Genomic DNA, 12643 nt, shown 5'->3' with positions numbered 1-12643 from the left:
CAGCCAGAGATAGCATCCAAATGGGATAAACATTTTATCTAATTCAACAGTCTCACTGACATCACGGAATCAAATCTCACCTAAGAGGGACAGAAACAATGCTAGGCTTAAAACTTCAGGTAATTTTGGGATAACAAAGAACGTACCAAAGTTTCATAACTATAAAGGGTCCTTAAATATTCTTAACACTGCTATTTCTAAAAGAATACAATAAAACTTCCCACAGAAAGTTCCCAAGAGAGATGGTTAATATGTGAAAATATAAAATTTAAACTTATAATTGCTTTTTTTAATTTTTAAAAATATTTTTTAATGTCTGTGTATTTTTGAGAGAGACAGAGGCAGAGTGCAAGCAGGGGAGGTACAGAGAGAAGGAGACACAGAATCTGAAGCAGGCTCCAGGCTCTGAGCTGTCAGCACAGAGCCCGATGCGGGGCTTGAATCCACCAACCGTGAGATCATGACCTGAGTCGAAGTTAGACGCTTAACGGACTGAGCCACCCAGGCACCCCTAAACTTATAACTGCTTCTGAAAATAAAGTTACAACTATATACTTTTAAACATATTTATACAGACATTTAACTTCTGATGTTATCTACTCTGAAAATTGGCCACATTAAATAATTCTACCTAAACTATCAGGCTATAGCTGTCTCTAACAATTAGCCAACGATGTAATTCAATTTTTTAAATACACATAGGTATTCAGTTTATTTCAACAGCGTAGGAAATTGACCCTGTGGGGATACGAAAAAGAGAGCCACATTCAAATTCTGACACAGCTTATTAGCTCTCCAGGCTGCAGTTTCTTCTCAAGCTTCAGTTTAGCCATCTGTAAAATGGTGATAAAAATAACTCCTGGAATTGTCATCATGCTTAAATGAGAAACTGCCTGACAAATGATAAGGAACTCTCAAAATAGTAACTTGAAAGGGGAGTGGGGATAGGAGAGGAAGAGAGACAAAAAGAAGTTTTACTTCTAGTCTTGTAAACTCCAGATGTTTCTGGGTCCCCATTTTTAAAAATCGAGTCGTGATACAACTTAACCACGCCCCAGCTCTACTTCCTCTAAAGCTAACATCTGAGAACACTTGTCAAAGATGAGCAATCTCAGGAGACCCAGCCGCTCAGCTGGTATGTACTAGAAGCATAGAGAGAAGTTTTCTTTCCACATGTTGGCATGAGGTCTCCTCAAGCAGAAAACCGAAAACAGAGATCTGATCTCAAACAGAGAGACTGAAGTAAAACCCGTAAACCCAATCTCTTTGGGCTGGTAAGTTAAGGACGGAAACATGGGAGCAAATCAGGACCCAATTTCAGAAATTAGTGAACAATGAGTTAGTGAAGTCGGGAACTTTGACTCAACGCTGAGTTCTCCAAGAAGACTCTGTGAAAATGTGGTGGGCAGAGGTGTCAAAGCAGAACACCCTTGCGCCATCAATGGTCTCATGAACCTGCTTCTAGAACAGGTCTTCAAATCACTCCATTCTAGGCAAAACTGAACATGAGCCATTACTCCTCTGTGTACCTGCTTCATGAGTGAGAAATAAAGGTAAGTTAATATCTCTATTAAAAATATTGCACTACAGGGACACACTTCATCAGAATCTCCTAACAGAAAGTACAAATAGCTCGGAAGGTGTGGACGATATGAATTAAAGAGACCAAATGTTGCTTCAGTCAGTACAAAATGTCGGCATGGGAATCTTCATGTAGGAAGGCAGGGATGCGGGAAAGGGCCAGGAAAGACAAGAAAAGAATTGGAGTTGAATGCAGAGCAGGGACGGAAGACAACAGATAAGCTTTGGCTTCAAACATGGCACAAGGAAACCCTTCGGATACAGTAAAAGCCAGAAATGAACCTGGCAAGTTCTTCCAAGGGGGAAGGGAAACTAGCGACTTACCCCTAGCACCCACTACACCAAGATAGGTTGAAAAAAGAAAAAAACAAAAAACCCTAAATCAGAGGTCTTTCACACCAAGTTTACCAAAGCAGGCTCAGTTTAAGAATAACACTAAAAGACCAAGTGCCTGGGTGGCTCAGTTCGTTAAGTGTCCAACTTTGGCTCAGGTCGTGATCTCACAGTTTGTGAGTTCAAGCCCCACATCAGGTTACTCACTGCTGATGGGGAGCCTGCTTGGGATTCTCGCTCTCTCTCCTCTCTCTATGCCCCTCCCCCACTCACGCTTTTTCTCTCTCTCAAAACTAAAAAAAAAAGAAAATAACAACACTAAACGAGAAAAAAAAAAAAAATCACTCCTGACTTGCTTGAAGCTGAACACCCTGCAGTAGGTTAGGTTTCATTCCATAATTATGGGATAAAAGGCTTAAAATCAGAAGCCTGGTTGAGATCACACCTAGCGTGTTGAGTTATAACTACAATAAAATTAATCAGTGAGTGGTAAAATACTAATTTTACCTAACCTGCCCTTTTGTGGAAGCAGTAACAGGTAGATGGAGAGAGCAGATATCTGCTCAGGCTCTTAAATGAGGTTAATCTACCCAAGGGAAAAAGCACAAATGGGAAACGTAAAAGGCCAACGACAAACTTTGGAAAAGTCCCATCTTTTTCCTAGGGAACATCAAAAGAGGGAGAGAAGTAAATAAACTACCATCACACTAAGGTATTTTGGGGGGAGATAACCCCCAGAGAGAGCAGTGCAGAGAGAGTACGCACATCTGTGAATAACTAGGTTTATTCAATTTACCAAAGATGCTGAACCAAAAAAGTCACTATGCCGCCTACAAGAAACACTGGGGGTTTTCCACCTTTTCTTGTCTTTTACCTGTGTTTTTCACGGATTCAAAATAGTTCAAATATTTTCAACTTTAATAAGAAGCATAAATGCACTAATTATTCTACTGGATGTTAAAATGCCATTTATATTTAGTGCACTCGAAAAATTGAATCTGAGCCCTAATGTTTTACTAAAGCAATATAAAATTCCTTTATGCCTTAATATAAAGTAAAACTGAGCTTAGGGAACAAGTCCCCGGTAATAAAAATGGCTTTTCCTCCGCCTTCCCTGTTATGCCTGTTAATACTGATACGACTATGAAGCATTCTACGCTGAAAAAGGCTGTATTGACTCACACTCCATTTCAATCCCAGAAAAAAGCTCCATGGAGACAATACTAGACTTCTCAATTAGTTTCTTCACTAATACGTGACATTATGTTATCCACGCACTCTTCCACAGGTTCGGAATCAATCCCTATGAATAACAGAAATCGGGCAGTGGGCAAATAAGTAAAAATGTTGTGATTCACTGATTATTACTTCTTTAGAATCTACCTGTTAAGCCGGTGGTTACATGGATGCATCTTAAAATGCATTTATTTTATTAAATAAAATACCCCAGAGATAGGCAGTGTGACAGTTACCATCATTTAAAATACGCTCTGTTTCATTTATTCCAATTATAGCTTCTAAAGTATGTTACATTTAACAGAAGGGACCTGATACAATCCCATTGTTTTACATCCCCAATGAGGAATTCTAGAACTAGGCCACGTACTATTCCAAAAGTATGGAAATATATATTTAGTTATATTTTGATATAATTTTACCAATACTTCTTCAGGTAAATGCTTAAAATGTGCTTTTAACATGCATGTTAAAGGGTTTTAAATTAATTACAAACGTAGCATATGCCAAGTAGTATGGGAAAGCAAAAATAAGCCTTAAAGAATTTAGCCTAACTCCTTAGTTGTATAGCTGAGAAAACAGCATGGGTCACTGGCCTATCCATGACCCCAGAGCTAGATTGTGCCAAGCAATGGGACTAGAATGTCGTTTTTCTTTCCACTACACTAAATCTCATTTAGTTCTTTCCTTCCCATTGATTTCTCACCTCATCTCTTCTTCAAAAATCTTTTTGGCCATTAAGAGATTGCACAACTAAAGAAAAATAAAACACCGCTCTGGACTTCATCCGTAAAATCTGAAGAAATGGAAGGATTTAACAAGACATTACACAAAAAAGCCAGGGACAGCACATACCAGGCGGTCATCAAATGATAACTATTATTATTCGTTGTTATTATTATTATGACTACCACAAGGAAGGTAGTGAATTCTTTTTAAAGGTTACATATTAGCATCCTAGGCTGAGGATCCATTTGACACAACTTGTGCTTAATTATCCTCAGTCGTCTTTCAGGCTGTAACTTTACACTATGATTTATGACCCACCCACAATGACCTTGATTCCCCGCCCCCCCCCCCCCTTGTACTTTTATGGACTGCTATGCTGCAATATTTTCGAGTAATAACCGGTCAGGTTCTCTCAGCCCTAGAGATACAGACATCCTCCACTGACTGACTCACAAGGGATTTTAAGATGTGACCCAAATATAGCTTGAGAAACCACAACTTTAAATGGACTCCCCACTTAAAATCCAGCGACCTATTTATTACAGCGAATGGTAACAAGCGCAAACTGCTGCCATCCGTGAGCCATTTTCTCAAAATCACTCTTGGATCCGGGGGAGGGAGGCAGAAGGTCAATAAAGGAGCAAACTATTTCTGCTCCTGCTAGTCCTCTGCAGCCCCACACCAGGGATCTGGAAATGAATGAAAGGCTGTGGTAGCATAAATAAACCCGGGATCCCTGCGCAGGTCTCTGGGCGGGGGTGCAGAGAGGGAAAACTGTAGTTTCCAGGCGATAAACTCGGGACACACATTTAACAAATTAAAAAAAAAAAAAATACTACCCCAAATCACCTCGACCGGAGCAGGAACCCACCCCCACCCCTGCCACCAGTTCTGGGAGGGGAAGCTGGCGGGCGGCTGCGGCTCTGCTGCAGCTGCTGAGAGACCCGCCGGGCCCGCGGCGAGCCGGGTTCGGGGCGGGGGGCAGGTGCGGGGAGGGGCTGGACGCGGGGCGGGAGCGCGGCCAGGTGAGGGCGGCGGGCGCCGGGCAGCGGCGGCCGGGGCCCTGCGGGGCGAAGGCGGGGGGCGTGGGGGTGGGGGCAGCCGCGTCGGCCCCGCGCCTGCACACACTCACCGGCGCCGGCGGGCTCGCCTCTCGCCGCCGGTGCTCTCGCGGCCGCCAGCGGCTCTCCCCCTCCTCCTCCTCCTCCTCCTCCTCCTCCGGCGCCGCCGCCGTCTCCCAGGCCGGGCCGCGCTCCCCTTCCGCTTCCGGGAGCCGGAGCGCCGGGGCCGGCGGGGTGGGTGTGCGCCCGCCCGCGCGCCGGAGCCACCGGCTGCCGCCGTCGCGGTCTCCGCGCCGCTCCCGGGAGCCGCGATGGGAGCCGCCGAGGGCCGAAAGAGCAGAAATCGCGCCTTGGCCGGGAGGAGGCGCGCCGCGGACCCCAGGCCGCTTGCCCCGCGGGACCGCCGTCACCGGAACACTCGTACCTGACGCACCTCGCCGCCTCCCTCTCCCCCGGTGCCACCTTCCCAGCTGTGCCCTGGCCGTCCTTCTCTTTGTCCCCACACCCTCCCCGTCCCCCCTATGTGGGGAACTGCAGAGAGGCCTCCCTTTAAGGATTGCAACTATCCTCATTCCTTCAGGGATAATGGTCAACAGGCCTCTCTTCCCCCAACGCGCTCTGGATGTCCCCTGGTACCTTGTTTCAAAGCGCGGCCCGGCCCGCAGCACCTGCATCCTCTGGGAACCTGTTAGAAATGCACAACCTCAGATCTGCTGACTCAGTATCTGCATTTTAACAAGATCTCCAGGTGATCCTACACCTGGAATTGCCCCAGCCAACTAAGAGGTTTCCTATTCCTGTGGGCGACCTCAGTCCACACCCGAACAAGCTTTTCGCCGTATGTAAGGAGACATTCAAAAGTTGCCTGATTTCCCATCCCTGCAACCTAGGAAAAATAAGTCGACTCAACATTGTAAATAATCCACCTCCCGGTCTAAGTTAGTATCTTACCGAACATCAGAGATACACTAGAACCTCCCCTCTCTTCCCACACCTAAGCTAAACAGTACTTGGGATACAGTACTGCAATGCCTGCGGTAATGTAGAGAGCCAAGCCTTTGTGTCTGCATGCCACAGGAAGAGACAATGTATGGATAGAAGAATATTACTTGATGCATCAAATCCGAACTTCTTTACAGGATGGTATTGAAAGCCCTTCACAAGCTTACCCCTCCAGTCCTAGCTCAAACTAACTTGGTCCATTTACCCTTCCTAGGATGCCCTTCATCCTTCTCTCTGATGACCTTGATCTAGATTTGGGAGTCAGTTCAAATCCTGCCAGCCCAGAGTCCTCTCCCACCAGGGCACTTCGATCACACACACACTGAATCTTGCTTTGGACCCTTATGTTACCTTCTATCGCTAGGGGTTTTGAAACAGGTGACCTTGCATTGCTAGGTATTTTTAAACATGTTCTGTTCTGGTTTGCGAATTGTTTACAAACACCTTAGGACCTTCAAGACCTAGATCAGTTGTTATCCAAGTCCTCACCGGCACCATCACCAGAATGCGAGAGATCCGCATTCTCCAGCTCCATCCCAGATCTATTGTATTAGGAACTTTAGCAGGCGTGAAGCCTAGCAATCTGGTTTCATGAGACTTCCAGGTGATTCTAATGCACCCTCCAGTTTTAGAACTACTGCCCTGGAATAGTGTCTTCTACCCTCAAAGAAACTCAGTGGTAGGGATTGATTTGACTATATGCAAGTTTTATTGCCTTTCAGATTAAGAAACCGGCTCTTCCATTTAGGCACAGCAAGGTTGGAAGGCTGTGACGATTGCTCTTGAAAGAATTGTCTTTGATTTTCATAATGCATTTTATGTAGTAGGATTTTTGTGACTTGGTTTGTTTGAAAAGAAATAATACAAATAACTAGTCACTTCAGGAGAAGGGGAAACATGTGGTTTTACTTCCACAGTTCAAATACATGAATTGCATATTATTTTGCTCTCTTTTAGTATTCTGTTGTGAGAGGAATAATATGCGACAAATGATTTCAACAAGTGCCAAAATGAGAATTAGTTGACCAGCACGCAAATGCATGTGACAATTTTAAGTGTATGTATTTTTTGTGCCTTTTTTTTTTTTTCATGTGTTAGCCTGTCTCTTATCAGCCAGATCAATTCCACGGAGGATTTTCTAAGAAAGACATGGAAGGAGAGGGCACCTGGCTGGCTCAGTCGGTTAAGCATCTGACTTCGGCACAGATCATGATCTCACAGTTGGAGAGCTTGAGCTCTGCATCAGGTGAGCTCGAGCCCCGCTTCTCTCTTTCTCTCTCTCTCCCATTTCTGCCCTTTCCTGGGATTCTCTCTCCCTGTGTCTCTGCCCCTTGCTCACTTGCACTCGGAAGAAAGAAAGAAAGAAAGAAAGAAAGAAAGAAAGAAAGAAAGAAAGAAAGAAAACAGAAAGGAGGAAAGAAAGAAAGAAAGAAAGAAAGAAAGAAAGAAAGAAAACAGAAAGGAGGAAAGAAAGAAAGAAAGAAAGAAAGAAAGAAAGAAAGAAAGAAAACAGAAAGGAGGAAAGAAAGGAAGGAAGGAAGAAAAAGAAAGACATGGAAGAAGAGAAGTGGCGGGAAAATCATTCTCAAAATCATGAGGCTTCTTAGCATGGGCACTTAAGAAGTATAATCAAGGGCCGATCTATCCCTTATGCTGAAGGTCACCTCATAAACATGGCTGTATCATATTGCAACCCACATACTTGACTCCTGTGTTATAATGAGATGGTAAGGGAGATATGGCATCATGCAATCTTTTTGAGGAGATTTTCTATTTCCTGTAAGGATGGGGATAAGATATATGTCCTAACCATATTCTCCCTCCAGAATTGTAGTCTATTTCATCCTTCCTAGGACTCATTGGAACATGATTATTAATCAAACTAATATTTCTCTGGGAATTGAAAAACGAGACAGGAACAAGCAGCGTTACTGCCACTGCCAACTTAGCTTCTCAACAAAGGCACAGTCAGGGCATTTATGTGGATAAACTCAGCCAACTCCTGTGCTTCTGTGCCGTGACTGGGGAGGACTGGATTCGACTGCGATTTCCAAAAGTCAGTGCAAGCGCAGTCCAGAGTTTAATCAACACTGGCTAATAGCCCTTGGCAGCTTTGGGTGGATGGCGTTCTCCACCTGCCCAGCTGGGTACCATGCCCTAAGCACCCACATTTGATGCACATTCATGATTTCTTGGTTGCTTATAGTCATCTCCCCCATCTGTTTGAGTGGCACGGTGCCCATTCCAGAATAGTCTAATATTCGAATAGTTGTTCTTCACCTCTTTTGGGTTACACATCCCTTTGAGCATCTAATGAAAGCTATGGACCCTCTTCCCAACAGAGTGCATGCCCCCCCCCACACACACACACGTAATCATAGAAACATGTACATATATATTTATAAATAAAGTTCCGGAAGCTGTCCCACCTTCCCATACCTCCAGTGAAGTCACGAAAACCAAGTTAAGAATTTGCTCTAGGATACAGAGAGTAGGTAAAATAAACTCTTTTTTTTTTTCAAGTATCAAAGATAACTCTAAAAACCATCACGTGCTGAGGAGATAGAACAAAAGCAATGCCAAGCAGAGATACAAGCAAAGTGCTATGGGAATGCTAAAGAAGCAGCTAGTAGTGTCTACACGTCCCAAAGTGGCTTAGGAGTGGCTTCTTGGAGAAGGGTTCTTATATCAACCAAATAAGAATAGGATTTCGACCAGGACAAAGGATCCCTCCGTTGAAAGGGAAAGTGTATGCAAAGGCGCGGAGATGCGAAAGTACAGTGATCCACCTGGTGTGGCTCAAACGTAAAACACATGGAAAGATAGAGAAGAGAATGGAAAGGTAGAACAGAGTCAAATCATGGTGAGCTTCAAATTCCATGCTGTTTCCAACGAGAAGCCAATAAGCTTTTGGAGTAAGATAACCTGGACAGACTTTATTCGTGAGTGCCGTGGCATCATCAAAATGCAGAATGGTAGAACATTCAAAAAAGTTCTACACGTCCCAAACTGGAACCTATTAGCGAAGCCACATGGCTTCATCTCAACTTTTTAGGGTCACTTGGTGTTTGTGCTAGAGGTTTCTGTTACGTTAAATCAAGATGAACTCGAAATTCTTACAGTTGGTTAAGTGCCAGTGTGAAACCATATCCTGGTGAAGGTTCAGTGAATTTAGAATCCAGGACGCTGCAAGAGTTAAAATGTATTTGGAATTAAAAGAATGAAAATCAACTTGGCCTGACAAGAGAGAAGAAGCCCAGCCACTAATTAAGCTGGGAGGAGAGACACAGGTAAAGCCAGCTGCAAAGTTAATAACAAACACCGTTTCTGCCAAGGTCATGCGGTGGATGCAAATTACTATAATGATCCCCTCTTTGGGTGATTACTGACCAGTAATGCCCCAGACCACTTGCTATTTTCGTCTATTATTAGAGACACCCAATTTCTTGGCCACCTTCACCTCATGACAGCACCCAATTCCTAATGAATTCCCTCTTTTCCTAATCCCACCTCAAAACAAAAACCAATCTCAAACTAATCCCTGCTTCCCTTAGACCACCTTCAAAATCCTCCAGTGAAAACCCACTGACACTGAGCTCACCCCTCCTACTTGTCTAATGGCACTTCTTTGAAGGGCCCTCCCTCCTGGAAAGGCAAGAAATCTGATTTTTGTCAGGCTACGGGCTTGTCCCTGGCAGTCTTGAGCTGATTCAGTTTCAGATTCAGATTCAACCCATTTGATAATGAAAGCTGTCCATTGTCAGAGCTCAAAAGTCAGGGCTCTTCAGGAAAGAGGTCTCCTTTTCTGTGTCAATGGCAGTCAAATAGCTGCCATTGTCAGCAACGAGACTCGGCAGTTTCACACGTGGATTCTTCCAACACAGGGGAAGTGGTGCTTTGAGTGGGTCACCCTGATCCCTCATCTTTCAGAGAAACGTGGACTGAGGTAGAAAGCAGAAGGAGAATGTGCTTTTAAAATCCATTTTTGTGAGTAGTGTGTTTTTTTAGAAAACAGCTAAGGTAACTGGGCTTAACAGAGATCCAAGAGAGAAGTAAAACGGGTCTAGAAAGGTGATGAGAAGTTCTGCCCTAGTTCAATGTAAAGAGCATATTAAAAATAGGGTCATTTTGATGATGCTGACCTCATTGCATGAAGACGGGGGATTGAGATTTTCACTGAGAGATTTTATTATTATAAAGACAAGAGCAAAAGAGATGGGTGGAGGGGGGCAGGAAACTGGGTTTGTCTCCAAGACATAAAAATAGAGAAGAAGAAGACAAGTTAGAATTCAGAGTTTAGGGGCGCCTGGTTGGTTCAGTCAAAAGAACATGTGACTCTTGATCCCAAGGTCATGAGTTCGAGCCCCACATCGGGTGTAGAGATTACTAAATAAACACAATGAAAAAAATGAAAAAAGGATTTAGAGCTTAAATAAAGTGTGGGGCCGGGGTGCCAGTAAAATCAAGAGTCTAAATAGGAGATTTCTCTTTGGTAGGAGAAGAAATAGTTACTTAATTCTCAAAGTCAGAAACGGAAGAAGAGCCAGAGGGGGAGCAAGTGGGATATTTTGCAGCATTTTTTAAATTTTATTTATTTTGAAAAAGAGAGAGAGAGAGAATCCCAAGCAAGCTCTAAGCTGACAGCACATGGCTTGAACTCACAAACTGTGAGATCATGACCTGAGCTGAAATCAAGAGTCGGATGCTTAACCAACTGAGCCACCCAGGCACCCCACAAAAGGGATATTTTGAAGGGGAGAGAAGGGAAACTGGGAAGCAAAATTCAGCGGCCTCCAGCTTCAAGAGGTGCTGAGCTCTCAGAAAGGGAAAGGACAGAGGGGCATGTTCAGCACCAGGAAAGGAGACGAAGACTCTGAAAGAGACAGTCCACATGACTTATGTGGTGGTAACGTTGACCAGTGAAATAAAATAACCTGAATCCTTCTCGAAAAACCCAGGTGCCAGAGGTAATAAAAATAGCACTTTCTGCTATATCTTAGGGCTCTAAAATACTATGGAGAATTAACTTGAGTTGGTTTCTGAATATGCTAACTCAACAGATCTGCTTTGGGTTCATGGTGTCTCCATGCAGTAGATGAAAAAAAAAGGAGGCCACTTGACATTTCATCCTTTGACACCCTGTGGTGCCACAGCAGGAAGCCTCCTCAGGCTTAGCTGGTAAAAATGAGGTTGGCAACACTAAATAAAGATGCCTGAGAAAATTCCAGAGGCTCAGAGGGTCATGATGAAGAACAGCATGGGGGAAGCAAACACATAACTGAGGAATTCACTGGAAGCAATGGTGAAAAATTGACCAGCTACTTAGAATGCACTAGCCACCTCTTGAGTTTATTAAATACCTGTGCTGCTTTGCATAACGATGCCTACCAAACTCAAAGATGCACACACACACACACACACACACACACTTAATTTCTCTTGATATCTTTGTTTCTTTGCTCCCTTTTTTAAAAAAAAGTAAATATTTTAAAAATATTGATTTTTGAGGCAGAGCATGTGTGAGCTGGGGAGGGGCAGAGACGGAGACAGAGGATCTGAAGCAGGCTCCGTGCTGTCAGTGCAGAGCCCGGTGTGGGGCTCGAACTCAGGAACCCTGAGATCATGACCTGAGCTGAAGTCGGACTGAGCTACCCAGGTGCCCAGTCAAGGAGTAACTTTCACTGTAACCCTAACAAGGAAAAATGTCACTCCCAAGCTCATACTTGGGATCCAGGCCTGGATCTGTGAAAGCCAGCCTTCTGAGAGACTCTTTTCTAAAGCAATCTGATCACGTTTGTGCTGTCATTCATCAATTGCCACAGGAATCACCAACCGTCATCATGAAGTCTTTTACAGGCACCGTGTAAATATTCAAAGATCATGTTAAAATGACACCGTGTGCTGCCGCAGCTGATGCTGTTTCACGGAGACAGCGTTGGAAAGCACGGAAAAGTATCACACTACAACTCCCATGATCCTCTCCCGAAGCAGGATGCAGGGCCACAATTTTAACTCTTTAGTCACAGCAGGGAATCATTCAGCTGATCATTTCCACCGAGGCAAATCTTATCCTGTAAACTAGGTGCGTCATTAATGCTTTAGATGCCTTTTTGTACACTCGCCATGCAACTTTCTATTGTAAAAACGAGAGCAAGAGGAATTTTTCTTTTCTTTTTTTTGCAGTTTCTCAGGGCAGGAAAGAATACTTCAGCTTCCTTATAGTTAAAATTAGTGTGTGGAGGTTCATTCCCGCAGCTGTATGACCTGTCTGGCTTCTCGTAGACTCTGTGTCTAGTAGAATAAACATCCTGGCAAGATGAGACACTTTTGTCTGCCCTGATTTGTGAACTCTCAGAACTAACTCCAGACCTATTTGCATGTCCCATAAGTCCTGCTTGCTCCCCAAAGGCATCCTCTATTAGCGTACAGTAATGTCTGAAGCTTCCACGTCTATAATTTTGACACAGAGAACTACATCCGGAAGGTGTTTGTTAAAGTACAAACGACTGGGTGATATTTTGAAAACACTTTTAATTTTCTTAGCAGTGATGATAGTCTCCTTACTGTGTAGGAATATGCACATTCTTCTTTTTTTTTTTTAATGTTTATTTTGTTTCTGAGAGAGAAAGAGAGAGTGAGAGAAAGGCATGGGGGAGGGGCAGAGAGAGGGAGGGAGACAGAGGATCCCAAGCAGGCTCTGC

General features: G+C 44.0%; 1 protein-coding gene across 7 annotated transcripts in view; it reads right to left on the bottom strand.

The window, feature by feature from the left end:
* The window catches only part of ZDHHC21 (zinc finger DHHC-type palmitoyltransferase 21), a 69381-nt gene extending 63785 nt beyond the window's left edge, over positions 1-5596 (bottom strand). For 2 of the 7 annotated variants that reach the window (XM_027047226.2, XM_027047225.2), the window contains exon 1: positions 5012-5159. The gene's annotated coding sequence lies outside the window, so the exon portion shown is untranslated. Of the gene's footprint in view, positions 1-3856; positions 3947-5011; positions 5162-5576 lie in introns of those variants that run through there. The other 5 variants (XM_053205089.1, XM_053205090.1, XM_053205093.1 and 2 more) reach the window with 5 other exon arrangements.
* Positions 5597-12643: the final 7047 nt, after the last annotated feature.

This window comes from Acinonyx jubatus, chromosome D4 (assembly GCF_027475565.1).
Source record: "Acinonyx jubatus isolate Ajub_Pintada_27869175 chromosome D4, VMU_Ajub_asm_v1.0, whole genome shotgun sequence".
Lineage (NCBI taxonomy): Eukaryota > Metazoa > Chordata > Mammalia > Carnivora > Felidae > Acinonyx > Acinonyx jubatus.
Note: the sequence above shows the minus strand (reverse complement) of the source record. Positions and strands in the feature narration are given on the sequence as shown.